The following is an 18242-nucleotide window of genomic DNA, read 5'->3' on the forward strand; positions in this document are numbered from 1 at the left end:
GGTGTGTGTGTGCCTGCTCTCCATTTTCTCCATTAATATATGCATGGGCAGCCTCTATTCCTGTTTAATCGGTGCTACTGTTTTCCACCTGAAATTGACTTTTTAACTAATTAAAGTATCATTGCCAAAATTTTGGTAGCAGATGCCCCATGTCTAGGGCAGAGTGGTATAATGCTTTTAATTTTCATATTGATGCTGGGACTTTGGGTTGCCTCCCCTTTCCCTCCCATATTGATATACAGTAACTAGCCCAGCACACGAGTTCCGCTTGACTTTTCTTGTTACCATCAATCACATCTGGGCAAATTTCCATGTCAGTACATGTTTGCCTACTTCCTGCTTTCAAGTCATTATTGAAATCTGGGTTTTTAGGCTGCTTCATGCTTGAGCTAGCTCATTTAGTCATAAGATAGATTAAAACGTTCAACAAATACTAATTTTGCAATATTTCTGTTCTGAGAACCATTGGGATGCTTGGGATTTACAATCAAGTTCAAGGCTGAAGATCCAGCACGGGGTCTGTGTTACAGTCGGGGAGTTTGGCAATAGTCAGTTATTTAGTGCACAGAATGGTGCAGATGTGATGGCGGGAGGAGCAGAGGAGAGGAGGAAGTCCGGGAACATGGGGATTGGGTGTGTTGCGGTTTCAAATAGGGTCTTTACGGTGTCAGGTTAGACCCCACAGGGAAGAAAACATAAACTTTGACAGCGTAAGGGAAGGAGCTATGTCTGGTGATGGACTGTCCAGCATAGACACTACAGCAGAGATGCTAACTGCACTCTCAGAGAAACAGCAGGAAGATGAGAATGGCTGGAGAAGAGAAGGTGGGGAGAACTGTGGAAACTGGCATTTCAGGGCCCAACCACACCACTCAACATGAATCATAGCCATTGTAGGGGCCTGGAGAATGCAGACTGCCCTGGGTGGGGGCCTCATTCTAGGCAGTGTGCTAAGTTGTCTGGAGGAGTGAGTGGAAGAGCACAGCTGGGAAGCCTAGAGGAGAGATGCGTTGAAGCCATGGATGTATTTGGTGAGGGTGAGAAGGGATAAAGAGTGACTCCGAGTTTATTTTTAGTTTTAGTTTTTCTAAACAGGATTTTTCTGTGTCGTCTTGAATGTCCTGTGTAGATCAGGCTGACCTTGAACTTGAACTTGGAGATCCACCTGCCTCTGCCTCCCCAGTGCTAGGATTAAAGGTGTGCATCACCACTGCCCAGCTTTATTTTTTGAGGGTAGTTGTTTGGGTTGGATCATTTGTTTGGGTTTGTTTTTTAGCTTGAATTTGTGGGGGAAGCTGAGAAGGTGTCATCTCGTGGTTTAAGTCAGTTCAGCTAGGACTTAGTGAGTGAGAAACAAGAAATGGGTTCTCAGGGGTTTATGATCTGGAGTTATGGAATCCTCCGTTATGCTGCAAGTTAGGTTGTCATAAGCTGGGTTACCGTTATGTCAACACTGTTAGAGCCATAGCGTTGTACATACTTGCAACTTTCTGGAGGTGTCTGCCATTGCTGGGTGAAAAGGGTATGTATTTTCTATGCATGTGTGCATTTGTGTAGTATGTGTGTTCATGTGTGTGAGGATGCATGTGTTCAGGTCCACATGCATGCATGTGAAGATGTATGTAGAAGCCCATGGGGCAGCCTCTGGTGTCATCCTCAGGAATCCTGTCCACCTCCTTGGAGACAAGGTTTTTTTATTGGCCTAAAACTTAACAATTAAGGTAGACCGATCAACTGGCCAGGGAGCTACAGAAATATATCTGTCTCGGCTTGCCCAACACTAAGATTACAAGCCTGTATCACTGTGCCTGGTATTTTTATGTGGGTTCTGTAGATCCAACTCAGGTCTTTGTGCTTGCAAAGTGAGCGTTTCCTAGCCGAGCCATTCCTCTAGCCTTAGAGAATGTGTGTTTTAGGATTAGAAACACCTTTTCAAAGGGATTTCATAATGCACGTTCTTGTCAAGGTGCGCAGGTTTTCATTTTCTTTCAACTTTCTTCAAACTGAGTATAATCAGTCTTTAAAAGTTGCACAGGTTGATAGAAGAAATGCTGGGTACAAATATGGTCTCCCTACATAAATATGAATAATAAATAAAGGTTTTTACTCATACCTCTCATGTCCTTAGCTTCAGAGGTTTCTGTCCTGGTCCTGGAAGATATAAGAATTTGTTCCCCTGTGTGAGAATTTGCCTACCATGGGCCCAGTGGTAGCGTGGGCCATATTTAGCAGGACAAACTAATTGCCTGAGGACTTAGCTTTCTGCAGGAGGCTGTAACATACTCAGCATTGTTCAAGCAGCTAATTAAAGACTAATGGGGAGGCAGCCAAGTAGCAGTTTTAAAGTACATCTCCTGTAAAAGGGGAAATTTTAAATTATGCCATTATATCATCCTCAGAAAGAACAGTGCATTCCGACATGTGGACAGGTTTTAGTACCTCATGCTAAATTAAAAGTAGTTGGCTCAACCAAGGTAAAGTAAGCGCCCAGTGAATTCACATTTCTTTAAAAATTATACGAGGTTGATTGAGGACTTTTTTTCTTAATTAATGAAACAAATACTCAATATGTCTCAGCTATTAGGAAGATAGTAGACTAGGGCATGGGAGACAAAGTTGCATGAAGTGTGACCTTTTCTCTCACTCAGGATCCAGTGGCATTTATGGTAGGATATGCATCTGGGGGAGATGGCATGCTGTCATATGAACTATGTAAAGGTGTTTGGGGGACAGCGAGTATAGTTGATGTGGCTGGAATTCAGGTCAAGGATGGTTTGGTGACACAGGAAACTCTGCTGGTGACTTTGAGGGGAAAAGGACAGAAAAACGGAACCTGGAGACTCCAGAGTGAAGGCCTAATCTTGTGCACATCTTGAAGAGAGTCTGGTATTTCTGCAAAGTCAGTCATCGTGGAGTGTGCTGTTTATAAGAGTTGTGAGGGACTGTCACGGTAGGGACTTAGTGGCTCTCCTGTGTCCTGCCAGAACATCAGTTTTAGAACTTCTCCTGAGGGCCTTGGGAATCTTGGAGGAATTTAAACTGAAGGAATTTTTTGCTTACATTTTTTTTGAAAATAACTCTGACTGCCATCTACAGTAGAGGCTATCTAACTGATCCTCCGGCAAAATATGATCCATTGCTTGCTTCTCCTCACAAATAAAGTTTTTGCTTATCTGTTTCATTTTTTTGTTTGTTTGTTTTTGTATATAGTCTTCATTTGGAATATGGGCTTTTTCTTTTTTTTCCCTTCTTTTGTGTAACTATAGGGTATAGTCAGCCCGCCAACCCTGAGCTATTTGCTTGTAGGAAGTTTATTAACCCTTGATTTAGAGTTTGAAGTTAATGCAGGGACATTTACAAGGAAGTTATGGCTAAAATGAAAGCCCTGAGCCCGATCATTCAGTTTGAAGGACTTAGTGAGTAACAGAATGAGAAATACAAAAGAGAGGCAGAGTAATGACATATTGGTTCTAGGAGTCACCAGGGAAATTGAAAGGTCACAAGGGACATTTAAGTGGAGATGTCCAGCAAAGTGGGAGGTGTTTGAGCCTGTGGCTGCCCTAAGAGGGTGTGGGAGATGGTAAGTTGGAGTTTAGGCCTAAAAAGTGGTATGTACTAAAAAGTACATACCACCCAGAAGTGCCTCATTGTTTATCTTCTTTCTGCTTTGCTCCAGAAATGAATCTATCTCTACCAGTTTTAATCTTGGCTCAAATCTCAGCTTCACACACTTGAGGAAGCCAACCCTGTGTGTGGTATGTCACTCAGATTCTCACTGCTGTGACAGATAGCTAACTAAACGACACACAGGTGAAATGGCTTCCTCTTGCTCATTAGTGGGTTTCTGCCCACGATCCCAGCTGGCAAGTAATGGGAAAGCAGAGCATCAGGTGGAAGGGCATGGCTGGAGAAAAGCAGCTTCCATCCTAGCAGCCAGGGAGCAGGAAGGGACCAGGGAAAGCTAGATCTCTCAAAGGCATACCCCTGGGACCTGCTTCCACCAGGTTCCTCCTCCTTTCCCTCACCTCCCAATAATGTCATATTAATCCATTGATGTATTAGAGCACCCATCATTTAAATACCCACAAAGATCTACCTCTGAATATTACATTGGACACAAAATTTTTAATGCAGGAGCCTTCTGGTAAGTTCTAGTAAGAATGAATGAAATTTATGTCCTGGCAGTGCTGAAGCATGCATGGGCAGCCTGTATGGTGGTTCTGTTGAACTTGTCCATATTGTGTTTCATGGTCTAAGGTGATGAGGACAACTGACCAGGTCTCTTCCTGAAGAGAACACCAGATCTCATTGCAGATGGTTGTGCGCCACCATGGGGTTGCTGGGAATTGAACTCAAGACCTTTGGAAGAGCAAGCAGTGCTCTTAACCACTTAGCCATCTCTCCAGCCTAAACCTTAGTATGGTACTTATGTAATCTGATCCACCCCTGCTCCAAACCCTTCATGTAGAGTCATGGGGAGTTCCTGACTATCTAGATGGCTCTTTACAAGCAAATATTTCTTTCTCTACCTAGAATATTAGTCTAAGGCTTAGTGCAGTGTCTCATACATTTTTATGTGACTCTAGGGGCTATCATGCAATCAGTTCAATGTATTAATATTTATTTTGTAGTTACAAAACTTGATACTCAAGTAGAGGAAGACAAACATCTTTCTTCTAAAATTTTTCATTGGTTTATTCAACAAAAATTTGTCTAATGCATTAAATATTATCCAGGCAGTCTGCTGTATTCCTGCAGTACAGTGGTTTACAATTCTTGCCCTTCAAGAACTTTTGTTTTAAAGGAAGGAGAGAGATAATACATTACCCGCATGCTTTCATGCTTTCTCAGTTCCTAAGACTATAAAGCATACAATTGCAGAAGGGTTTGGGTATTTTAGTCTAATTCCATCATCTTTAGAGATAGTCCTTGGGTTGCTTCTCTCACGTGTATGCTCTGATCCACTCTGAAGGACATAGGGTGCATTGTTTTAATGTCCGCTTTCCATTCTTGGCCCTGGTTGGTGCTGATTTTGAAGACTGTTTTTCTCTTCTTTTGTTAATACATCCTTACCAGACTTACTTTTATTGCAGATGCTCCGCTTTAATGGGGTCAAATTTGGGGAAGAATGCTTCACCCTTAGTCCATTCTCTTATCTCACATGACACGCTGCTATCTGCATTCTTGAAATGTGACATGGAAAATTAAGGAACATGGAGTTTCTGGCAGTTTCCCATTTTCATCATTACATGAGCTGAAAGCATCAATTTTCATTTCATGCTTTGAATTGCTTGTAATAGGGGTTTTCAGTGAATCTTTGGTAGGCAGATGAGCCAGCGCTCTGGGACCGTTCAGGAAATAGAATGTCTCTGGAGCCCAGGGAGACTCACATGTGTCTGGAGAGGAGAATTCTAGATGTATCCCTCACCCAACCCTAAAGGGCAGCTGGTCTTGCCATGTACTGAAGAAGCTGATGGTTCCTCGTGAGTTTTCTTGTGTTGCTATGTGTGATGCAAAGGTGTTGGGTGGGGCATGCTTTATTTTCTGTGGACAGCATGAACATAGCGAGGTACTGAGCACAGTGGTATCTTCCGTGTGATCTCAGAGAACCCTAACCTTATAGCAGAGGGTCCCCCAGCAGTGGGTTAAGGATGGGACTCCAAGGCGGTGGATGCAGTTATACTTGGGGTTTGACTTCCTTCGTGGTCAGTTTGACTTTATTCGTGGAGAGGTTGCATCTCCTTTCTTTAAAAACATTTTCTTCAAGGCAGCTTTTGTGACTTACAAGATATATGGAAGCCCTGTGTCTCCTACCCCAGACGCCTCTCTGTGTTGTGTTTGCGTTTTCCAGAATGCAGAATGAAGGTGTTGGAGTGAACTGTTATGCTTGCCAACCAGCAAGAGGGTGTTAAAAAAAAAGTCTGTTATGTTTCTTGCCAGTTTGAAAATATGTATGTTCCAACATTTGTCATTAAGAAAACTTATGTTAGTTTGAGATGGCTTTAATCTAGGTGAATTTTAAGTGTGTGCATTTGTATGTGTGTGTGTGCTTGTGTGTGTGTGCTTGTGTGTGTGTGCTTGTGTATATGTATGTGGATGCGCACATACATGCCTGCTTCTAAGAAATGCTAAGTTTTTTTTGTTCTTAAAAGCTTCGATTTTTTTTAAGTGAGTTTATTTCACTTAAAAATTACTTACAGTTGGTGCTGCGTTTTGGCAGTTGCATATAATCTTGGACCTGTCAGTTCACTCAAGGAGAATATTGAAATCTCCCAAAGAATTCCTTCCTCCCCATTCCTTGGTATTCAGTATCCTTACACCTCCAACCATCCATATCTGTTTTTTGTTACCAGTATTTTTGACTTATCCCAAGTGCCATCTAAATGGAACCATTTAGAATTAAGCCTCTGAATTCAGCTTCTTTTTCATAATAGAGTAAGACTCGTTCCTGTTGTTGCTTGCATTATTAGTTCCTTTGTATTGCTGTGTATTGTTCCATTTTATGAATGTACCACAGTACATTTATCTGTTTACCTCTTGAAGGACTATTGAATTGCTTTCATTCAGGGAATTATGAATAATGTCATTCAGGAGGTTCCACAAAAAACAAGAGAACAGGCTTAGAATTCCTAGGCAAAGAACCACATGAGTACTCAAGGGAGTTTTGTCAAATTGGATTTTCACTTTGTTTGGGAAAATGCCTGGGAGGGAGATCTCTGGCTCACATGCTAAGTCCATGGTTAATAGTGGAGAGACTTGCCCACTTCTGTAGTGGCGCTTCCTCTCTGTGGTGGGCAGTGCAGGACTCTTGGTTGCTGTAAGTCTTTTCTAGCATTTGGCTTTTTTGTTTTTGAGACAGGGTCTCACTGTGTAGTCCTGGGTGGTCTGAAGCTCATTATGTTGACTCGATTGGCCTGGAACTCACAGAGATCTACCTGCCTCTGCCACCTAAGTGCTGGTATTAAAATCATGCACTACCATGCTTGGCACACTTGGTATGGGTTGAGCCTTCCTCATCAGTAATCCCAGTGCTGAATTCTAATGAGTTTTTAGTGTAATGTTCACACTTAAAAAATGTTGTAATTTCATTGTTTTTCAGAGTTTGGGTTTTCAAATGAGAGATGTGCACTGGGTAAAGGTTATACATATAGTTCAAAGTCCAAAGGACTGCTAACTCTGAAACAGTTTTGTCTCAAATGTCTCAACTATTTTAAATAAAAGAATCTCAAGCTATATTGTAAATTTAATTATTTAGATATGTGTGCAGAATTTTAATGTTTATTTATTCAGTGTGTGTGTGTGTGTGTGTGCACATAAAAACTTCACAGTACATGTATGGAGGACAGAGGACATACGGGGTTAGGTTCTCTCCTACCATTGGGGTGCTGGGATTAAACTCAGGTGGTTATGCTTGGCAGTGAGTGTCTTTGCATTTTGAACCATCCTGCCATACCTTTCTCTTAGGCTTTCTAATACCGTCGTAGTAATTTGTCCTAATTCCAGATCGTTATAGATGCTAAACATGCCTACATGTACTTATTTGTCACTTATATGTCTCGTTTGGTGAGCTGTGTGTATGAATTCTTTATTCTCTTAGAAAATTGCATTGTTTACAATCAAGAATTTTAAGGGAATGCACAAACTGTCCATCAATCCTATTCATTCATTAGTTTTTCTGATCTTTTTTAAATATCGAGATAGAGCCTAGAAAGATGGCTTAGTGTATACATACTTCTCTTCCAGAAGACCTGAGTTCAGTTCTCAGCACCCATGTCAGCTCACAGCAGCCTGTAACTTCACCCTGTAACTCCATCTGTGATGCTTTCTTCTGGCCTCCATGAACACCCGTTTGTATGTGCAGACATTCACACATACATCTCTATACTCCCAAATAAATAAAATATCAAGATGGTTCTCCACGTCTTCTCATTCCCTTCCTTCATTCTTGATAGTTCTTTGTTTTGTTTTGTTTTGTTTTGTTTTGCTAGGAGCTGGATCTACCTGGGCTTACTCTGTCTCTGATCCTTAGCCAACCATTTCACCTCTAAGAGTCTGTCCCTTCATTTGTACAGTAGTCTTAGTGCCTAATTGCTACTCGATGTTAAATAGCGTATCATACATACATATATAGACCCTCACACCAAGTGAATACTTACTGAGCAAATGAGAGAGTATCTTTGAGCTTGTCTGCCTTCCTTATACCAGATCTGTGAGCTACCTAAAGGAAAATCCCTTGTGACTTCTGCTTACCACTGGTACGTGAAAGGTGTGAGTGAATTGTTGGATGAATGAAGACCATAGAATGGTACTGCTAATGTTTACTCAGCAGGTCCATCGCAAGTGTGGCTTTTTTAGGCATTGAACTAAGTTAGTTTTTTTTTTTTTATATACACATTTCCATTTATTTTAGTGCTGGAGTCATTGATAGCTTTTAGTTAACAAATTCAGATTTAATTTTAGGGAGTCTGATGGCAAGATTTGGGGATGTGATGTGTTTGCATATGCCTTCTCTCTGCTTAATGCTTTTCTAAAGGACAAAGCCATTGCCTGCAAACCACCTGTGGGCTTCTCTTTGCTGGGATACAGTATCTGCCAATAATGTAGTTGGGCATGAATTGATGACTTCCTAGCTGTGCTGAATGGGCTTCTTGACCAGCTCTCCCAGGGGTGACCCATTGTTTCTCGCTGTTTTGAGAGAGGGTAGGTAGGCAGTGGTTGGTTTAGCTTTCTTGCAGCAACAGCAAGGCCATCAGGGTTCCTTATAACCTGACCTCATTTTTAAGAATTCGCTGACTTTGGCAGGGTCCTGTCAGAGCCTCACCAGCTCCAGCGTTGGCCTCCTGAAAAGCATTGTTTCAGATGGTCTCAGCTGAGTCAGCGGTAAGGCAGAAGTAGGTCATAATAGCTCATTCTGTAGACTGAGCAATACTTCCAACCAACCTTCCCTTCCTTTTTACCACTGGAACGGAGAAAGTTAACTTTAAGACAGCTTCTTTCCTTCCTTCCTTTCTTCTTTCCTTCCTTCCTTTCCTTCCTTCCTTCCTTCCTTCCTTCCTTCCTTCCTTCCTTCCTTCCTTCCTTCCTTCCTTCCTTCCTTCCTTCCAAAAAGTGTCTTCTGAGGACCATGGGTAAGGGAGGGAGGGACAGGGACTGTCAAGGAGTTCCTGGGATGTGTTAATTATTATGTTTTGTTCCATCTTGCTTTGAGCTTTATACCACTGTTGCTGTGAAAAGCTCTCCAAATTGACCTGCCTTTCATGCTCTGGTGATCCACTTCACCTTTCAGAAGCCAGGAGAAGCTGGAATCTCACCTTCAAGGAGAGGTCTTTTCGTGGTCCTTTGAGAGTCTCTTTATACGCTCAGGTGGTGGATTTAGTCTATCCTGCATGCAACTTCAGGTCCTTTCCTTAAACTCTTGCTGAGAGCATCCTTCAGGAACTCAGTTCTACAGAAGCCTTGTTTTGCTAGAACATTGAGAGTAGCCCTAGGCATGCAAGATGATTCTTGACTTCTACGGCTTCCTGTTGCCTGTGTTGCTAGTTAATTTTTTGTTGGTATAGCTGTTTGAATACTTTAAAGTCAACATACATTTGTGTGTCATTGCAAGAAATGCCACTGGTAAAAGGAAGCTTAAGGAAACAGTTTCTTTTAGCGGTCAGAAAAGCACAAACACTGTTTGCAGTACAGCTCCCTTCCAAAGCTCCCGTCCACAGAGCAGCCCATTCCCACTGTCACGTCATGCCGTAACTGCATTCCAAGAAATAGCTGGGAGCTGAGACGAAGGCTGCCCTAAATTAGGAGGAATTTCAAACACTTCTGAGATAGCTTAAAAAGCATGACTCAGAGAATAGCAATAGAGTTGGGAAAACATGTACTCATGTACTCACATGTAAGAGTTAAAACATGTGCTCACATTGACTAGGGTCTGTAAGTCCTAAGCCACAGGTAACTGTTGGCATTTCAGATATGAAACGTCTGAATTGAGATCTGGTGACAGGATAAGATACACTGTTGAGTTGGAATAAACTAATTGTTCGGTTAATTTATTTGTTTAGTTTGGATTCTTTCTTTTTTTTTTGCTGTTTTTTTTTTTTTTTTTTTTTTATTTTTTCAAGACAGGGTTTTTCTGTATAACAACCATGGCTGTCCTGGAGCTCACTTTGTAGACCAGGTTGGCCTCAAATTCAGAGAGACCCATTCTTTCTTAGATTTTTTTTTTTTTAAATTATGTGTGTTAGGTATGCGCCCGTGAGTGCAGAACTGGAATTACAGTCAGTTGTGAATATAGGTGCTGGGAGCCCAACTCAAGTCCTCTGCAAGAGTTAACCCTGGAACCGTCTCTACCCTCTTGAATTATTTTTAATGTTATGTTTGTGTTTTAAAATTATACCTGGGTCCATATTATCTCTCTAAGAGAGAGAGATTATATAATGCTTGTGTGATATTTGCACTCACAATTTCAAAAATTCAAGAAGTCAAAGTCGTAGCCTATGCCAATGTTCACTTGCTGAGAGAAGTGTGTCCTTCTTTGAAAAAACTTGTATCCCTTAAAGCAAACATAAGAGGGGCTTGGGACCAGTCATAACCATGTGCTCACCATAGACACCTGATCGTGATGATGGCCTTGGTGTGAAGTTCAGGTGGGAGAAATGAGGTAATAAGGTCAGAATTCGAAGGGAAATCCCAGCGGTTTCCTTGGAAAAGCTTGCTCCTTGCAGAAGTTGTATTTGACCTGGATCTCATGATGAGAATGCTCCGCATTCTCCTCCATCCACCCCCAGAGCCTGTCTTTGATGTAACGTGTCTAATAGCAGTTCCAAGGGCTCTCACCTGCAGTGAGTGCTGTTGTGGTGTGCTTACCAATACCCACTCCACTTGCTTCCCAAGAGCGCCGAGGGAGCTTTCTGTGTATTGTTGCCCACTGTGATGCGTGGACCTGGCCATTAGGAGAAGAACCAACCCAGGCCTCAGTCTCTTTTCTATGCCTGCTTTTCTCTCCTCCCATCCCCAAATCTGTCATGTAGGTTCACAAAGGACCCAGACAAGACCTTTATTCCTTGTCCACAGAGCATGCTCTGTTACCGAATATTCTCTATTATTGAGTGTGTAGCTATGTGGGGGTGCACCTTCTAAGTTAGCAGTAGAACAGTAGAAAAGCCCAGCTAACTCCTGCTAAGCTTGATTTGAAGAGCAAATAGTATACTCTTGTATGGCTTAAGACACTCAATTGCAATGAACAGCCAACCTACAGAGAATTTGGAAGCTATAGAGGCCAAACCACTTATTTAGCAATCATCACTGTAATCTCAAATCCACGGGGGTTAAGGCTGTGTTTGTGTGCTCAGGTACTCACTATGCACCTTCATGAATTCAGTAAATATTTCCTAAACAACCGCCATCTTTGAGGTACTTTCTTATGTTCTTGACAAATAGAAGAATGAAAGACAGTTGTCCTCTTGAGTTTGAAGTTGATTTAAAAAAAAAAAAAGGTGGGAGGAAAAGGCAAAGTGCAACAAGATAAGGGCCTTGAGGATGTAGTGGGAGGTGAGTGGCAGTTCTCAATCGGGAAGGTGGTCAGATGATTGGAGCAAGTTTGTTTTCCTTCTGGAAGTGAGGGTGTTGGTGAGTTGCTCCCAGCTTAGTGAATAATCAGTGCGGAGTATGCCTGACTTTGTTAATAAGGGAGGGCATGGGGCTGGGGCAGAGTGGGGCAAGGGGAAAGAAGGGTTAGAAGACGAGATTGAGTGGGGAATGTAATCAGACCGACACGCCAGCTTTTTAACACGGGATTTGACTACAGATCTTGTAGTCCAGCTTACTTTTCTGAAAAGAAGCGATACTCTGCAGTAGAATTCTAGCCTGCTGGTGTGCAGCTCTGTAAGCTTTAATGAATACACACAACCCTCTAGCCATCATCCCTGGCAAGATGCTGAGTCCTCGTATTGAGGGGCTCCCCTGTGACTTAGTACTTCAGAAGACAACTCAGGAGGCTCTGACTGGCAGACTGTAGGAAGGCAAGCTTAGGTGATGAAGGCCAGTGTGCAGGTTCATACGGCTGTCAGATGTGGAGGAAGCCAGCAGATCTGAATGTGATCTCAAGGTAAAGTTTGATGGACTGTGTAGAAGAAAGGAAGGATGGCATGGCTTTGTCCTCTACACTAAAGAGAGGTGGAACAGTTCTCATTTACTGAGCTGGGGCAGATTGCATTGAAATGTATGCATTCATATTTAGAAATTTTTGTATGCTTTGTAAGAAAAAATGTAGAAAGGAAATGAGTGATGTTATGGAGCTTCTTGTCTTGTAGGATTCCACGGTGCTTGATTATACCTTTTGTGTGCTGTTATCTTAGTTTGCTTTGCTATTTGTTCTTTGGTAGAAAATCTTTCTAGGTGGGCACAGCTGTGATCAGCCTTCCCTCTGCTTGACTGACTTAAGAAATGTGACTTGTGATAGGGAGAGCTATCTCATTAGAGGTCTTTTTTATTCCACCAAAGTTGAACTTCAGGAGGCAGCTCCTGAAGTGTTTAACTTTGAATCTCTTCCTCACTTTTGGCACTGAGCAAAAGAGAACCTGAGAGGACGCTGACATCAAACGGGAATAAAATGCTAGTTGCAGTGTAAAGGGATATAAATACTTTGTATAGTCGAGTCCCAAATTAAGTCTAGAATACATTCTGGAATATCTGAGAGGAGCTATCAGTTGCTTTCTCTGTTGTTCAGTGATAGAGAGTTTTGCTTCATTATAGGTGTTTTTTTCCTTGTCTGGGGGGTTTCCTTGCCAAACATTTTATCTGTCTGTCTGTCTGTCTGTCTGTGTCTTTATTCGTGTATTTATTTGGGAGCATTTACTCAGTGATAGATTCAGACTCAGTCTTGGGATAGACCAGTAAATGAGACAGAAAAAAAAGTTTTATTTTGAGGAACTGATAGTCTTTTTGAGACAGGGTCTCACTACGTAAGCTTGGTTGCCTTGGAACTCTCTATGTAGATCAGACTCATCTCTAACTTAGAGATTTCCTGTTTCTGCCTCTGGAGTGCAGGGATTGCAGGCTTGTGCCACCATTTCTGGTTGATAGTCATAAGACCATTATAGTTTTATCATAATAAAAAATACATTAATAAAGACTAGAAGTGACTTCGTCAAGTTTCATTAACTATTTTTTCATTTTCCAGAGCTGAGAATGATATTCAGAGCCTTTCAAGCACTCTGTTCCTAACTACACCCATCCTTCTTTTTTTTTATTAACTAAAAAAGAAATTAAAACCTAATATTTTATTCCTTGAGAATTTCAGACAGTGTATTACTATAGTCACCTCCTCTCCCAACCCCTCTGAGATCTACCCTCATCTCACCGCCTACCCAGCTTTGTGTTCATTCTCTGTCTCTGTTTTACGTAAGTTACGTCAGTTCAGTGGTAGCCAGCTACTCCTGTGTGTGGTTCCTATCCTGGAATGCAGCCCATACATCAGAGGTCACACATTAAGTTGACTCTGTCTTTCCACAAAGCTATCACATAGCTCCTCAGTAGAGGAGGAATGTGCTGCCTGTCCCACATGTTGGAGTTTTGTCTAGCCTGAACTTGCCCAGGTCTTGTGCATGCTGCCACAGTTGCTATAAGTTCTTATGTGCATCTGCCTTGTTGTATGCAAAAACCAGAACAAAACTAACAAACAGTGTAATAAGCCATCCTTGTAATACGCCATCATCTCTGACCCTTAAAGTCTTTCTTTTTTCCCCCTTCTGCTAAGATCTTTGACCCTTGAAGGGAGCGGTGTGACATAGATGTCCCATATAGGGCTCAGCATCCTGAAGTTTCTTATTCTCCACACACTGACTAGTTGTAGTCTCTACTAATTGCTTTCTAATATAGGAAGAATCTCTGGTGAGGGTTGAGAGATTCACTGATCTTTGGGTACAGCTAATGTCATTAGTTGTTTCAGAGCAGTGGGTTTCCTCTAGGACCTGTGACTTCTCTTGCCACAGGTTATTGATCTCATTAACAGTGCCAGGCATATGAAGTTAAATCCAATGAGAAAGTGGTTAGTTATGTTCGTACTATGAGTGCCACTATTGCACCATTGGGCTCCTCTTGCCAGGTAGGTTGTTATTGTGGCTCACAGGGTTCACAACCGGGTGAGACCGATGATTGCTTCTCTTTAGAACTGGTGGGTCATTACAGGACTGCAAAAGCCAGCAAGCGTTTTCCAATATAGATTTTCGTTGTTCTTTTGTTAAATTTTTAATGAAAACATTGCATCATTTCCCCTTCCTCATGGCTTTCATGTGTCCCATTCTCACTTTCTCTCATTCATGTCATCTTTTTCTTTAGTTATTATTGATATTTTCTTAGTTAAGGTTACTGTTGCTGTGATGAAATACCATGACTACAGTAACAGGAAAGAAATGGTTTATTTGACTTACACTTCCACATCATAGTCATCACTGAAGGAAATCAGGATAGGGACTCAAACAAGGCCAGACCCTGGAGGCAGAAGCTGATGCAGAGGTCATGGAGGGATGCTGCTTACTGACTTGTTCATTTTGGACTACTCAGCCTCCTTTCTTACAGAACCCAGAGGTGGTACCAGTTACAATGGGCTGCGCATTCCACCATCAATCACTAATTAAGATAGTGTCCTACAGGCTTGCCTCCAGCCCTATCTTACTGAGGCATTATTTTTATTGAGTTCCCTCCACTCAGATGACTTTAACTTTTGTCACCTTGACATAAAACTATCTAGTACAGATATATATGCAAATGTAGGCATAGATGCAACCTTCTGCGTCTGTTTAATTTTACTTGTATACATTTGTTTCTTGGGCTGACCACTTGGTATTGGATAATCAGTTAAGGGCCTCATCCCTGAGGAAGATGAATTTTTCCTCTATCAGCAGTCATTAATTGCTTGTAGTTCTTCATATAGGAGTGGAGCCCCAAGAGATTTTTCCTATCTATGTTGGGATGTCAACTGGAGTTGGAATTATTGGTTTTGTTTAGGCTGCCATGTTGTTAAGTTCTATGTTTTATGAATCAGGAGTATGGTGTCTTCATCAATAGGATCTTACCATCAAACTCTGGAAGAAGGTGACCAAAATCAGTGGTAATAATCTGTAATGTTTGTAGGCCTATGGAACCATTATGTTCTTTCTCTCCTTTTTTGAAAGAGTCCCTGCTCCCACATGGCCCTTTACGAGTGTCCTAACCTCTATAGGCATTCCAAATGAAACACACATATCTGAAGCTTAAAAGTTAGCGTCTCTATTTCAGAGAAAACATGTGGTTTGTCTTTCTGCACCTGAGTTTTTCCTCATTCAAGATGATGGTTTTCAGTTCGATCTATTAACCTGCAAATTTCATTTTCCCTCAATTGAATATTATTACTCCATTGTATAAGTGTACCACACATTCGTTACGTGTTTATCAGTTGATGGACTATATGTTTCCATTTTCCTCTCCTCTCTCTGAGATGGGTAGCAGCTGCAGGCACTATGCTGGCCTGAGCTGTCGGAGTGTCTTCATGTTACTGTGCGATGTAGTTGGAGATTCCATGACCATAACCCAGCCAAAGTCCCGGGAAAGATGGTGTTGTTTTCTTCTGTAGTGAGGTCATTACAAGTCCTGCTTCATTCACCTTCTTCGCTGGCTCTAGAACTGAATGTTCTGATTTTCAGATCCTCTGCATTTCAGCAGCAAGTCTGATGAGATGGCACCTGATAGCAGGTGGAGAGGTCTGCCCCACTCACCGCAGTCGGGAACTGCACAAAGTCTACATACGTCTTTGTCTTGGACTCAGTGATTGGGCTCAATGGGCAGCAGAAGGTGCTGTGTGTACGGTACCTTGGCAGAAACTTTGCTGTAGGGTCCCACCCAATGTCTTCCTGACCTCAGTGCCATTGTGACACAAGGTTTTGTTAAGTTTCTGTTACCTTGTATCAAAAATACAGATTCGGATACTCTGAGTTCAGGACTCACACAGCAGTGGGGCTGGGCAGTACTTCAAGACTGTTCCCCTTATGGCCATTCACATTGACCCAGTTGTCCATTACTGTGGTCCAGTGCCCATTGTGTCTCGTGTTTTGTGGACTTCCAGAACTTGCAGGGGCATCTGTTCTTATTGAGAAACTCTTGGACCAGGGAGACTTCATTGTCCCTTGTGACCAAGTTTTCATGCAGTATTAATTGTGCTCAGTAGCACTTGGCACCCAGCTCCTCCATTTCTGGTGCCGGATCAGTGTCACAAAGTGGGATTCGGAACCTGCAAAAAATGTTTCCTTATGTCTTCTTTACTGGGCATCTTATATCTGGCTGAAAACCCCCTCCTCCTCCTGTGAGAATGCTGGTATGACAACTTCCTTCTAATTTTATCAAATACAGTATGTCCAGAAACAAAACAGAACCATGTTTCTGCATGTGATTCCTGGCAGAGATGGTGCTCCTTCATCTTGGGATAAAACTGTGAACTTTTAAGAAGCAACACGAAGTGATTACTTAAGGAAAGCAACTGCGATGCACAGCCTGGGTGCCAGAGCCTCTTTGTTCCTGGTGGTATGAGGACATTGCTAGTGATTTGTGCGAGCTGGGGTTCCTTCTGCGAGCAGAACCCTCCTTCAGCTTGCAGGGTCCTGGAGAGAGAGCCAAGGTACGGGGCGCAGTGTTGCATTCCCAGGAGAGCCACATTATCCCGACATTTATTCGTTCATGTGGCACAAGCCAAGTGTATGCATGTATGGGATTGAGACAGACACCCTGAGACAGGTGTGATGCATCGCTCACAGGAAGGAATGCACAAGGTGGGGGAAGCTGTGTGCCAGGGCCCAAATGCCTAGGGGCTGTACCAGAAGGGAGACTGAGCCAGGAGACATAAATCTCCTCACATCACTACCTCACTGAGCTGAGCGGCCTTCCTTTAACATAAGCCAGCCTCATCCTGGGGCTCACCTGCAGAAGCAGTGAGCTTTTCTCACACTGGAAACAGACTGGCAGCATTGAGCTTAAGCAGAGCAGACTGTTATATGCGTTGGAGAGTTTAAATAGGACATTCTAAGGCAGGTTTAGGTTTCTTGTGAATGGCAGACTGGGGTAAGGAAGGAGAGGCATACAACTTGAGAGCACTGTTATTATTCATGTTGTGCTTTAGGGTAATGCTTTAATATCACTTTAAGAGGCTGGAGAGATGACTTAACAGAATATAGAGTACTGACTGCTCTACCAGAGGACCCTGGTTTAATTTCCAGTCCTTGTTTGGCTCTTCACAACAGTCTGTAACTCCAATTCCAGGGATTTACTGCCCTCTTCTGGCTTCTGTGAGCACAAGCACTCACATGTGCAAAAACACACATGCAGGCAAACAACAAACAAAACATACATGAAATTTCAAAACTAAAATATAATATTTTAAGTAAAGATAGATAGCAATTATGCCTTGTCTTTTTTCCTAGGATGTCTTTGAGTTTCAGCCTGGCTCTGGTACTGATCTTACCTTCATATAAAACTCACTCATGGTTTGAATAAGAATGGTTCTCATAAGCTCATGTGTTCAAATACTTGGTCTCCAGTTGATGGAACTGTTTGGGAAGGATTAGGAGGTGTGGACTTGTTGGAAGAGGTGGGTCACTGGGGTGAACTTTGAGTTTTCAAAACCCCACACCATTCTCAGTGTGCTTGTGTGGATCAAATGTGATCTTTCAGATACTGCTCTAATGCCATGCCTGTCTTCTGCTATGTTTCTGCCTTGATGGTCATGAATTCATCCCCTGAACTTGTAAGCTCTAGTAACACTTTCCTCTAGAAATCGTCTTAGTCATAGTGTCTCTTCAGAGCAATTGAAAAGTAACTAAGACATAAGTTCATCAAATTGCATTGATTGTGATTGATATATCTATCACTATATGTAGTGATAGATATAGTGTCAACCACTTTTACTTGAAATTACTAAAGTTTTTGTTTGTTTTACTCTTTGGAGTGCTATGGTCAAGCATCGTTTGCTTCTCTGTGGTTTGATTCCATCCTTGACTTCTGACATAGAAATTATGATTGTACCTGACATAAAAAACATTTAAGGTGAATCCATGAATTCAGTTCTTACATAAATAACACTGACTGTATGTATGGATTAAGCTACCTTTTTGTGTGTGTTGTAGTATGTGAAAGACCTTTTACATATTCCTTTATTTAATAGATATTTATTGAATATATACTGCATGCTGACACTATTCTGGATGCTTACGTTATATAAATTA

General features: G+C 42.0%; 1 protein-coding gene and 1 non-coding gene across 29 annotated transcripts in view; one reads left to right on the forward strand and one right to left on the reverse strand.

Moving 5' to 3' along the window:
- The window catches only part of Magi1 (membrane associated guanylate kinase, WW and PDZ domain containing 1), a 610906-nt gene that overhangs the window by 394954 nt on the left and 197710 nt on the right, over positions 1 to 18242 (forward strand). The window lies entirely within an intron of this gene.
- Positions 15459 to 15588, reverse strand: LOC125403324 (small nucleolar RNA SNORA44). The gene has a single exon (XR_007232914.1). It is a non-coding gene; the product is annotated as a small nucleolar RNA SNORA44 (small nucleolar RNA).

This window comes from Myodes glareolus, chromosome 3, assembly GCF_982192425.1.
Source record: "Myodes glareolus chromosome 3, mMyoGla1.1, whole genome shotgun sequence".
Classification (NCBI taxonomy): domain Eukaryota; kingdom Metazoa; phylum Chordata; class Mammalia; order Rodentia; family Cricetidae; genus Myodes; species Myodes glareolus.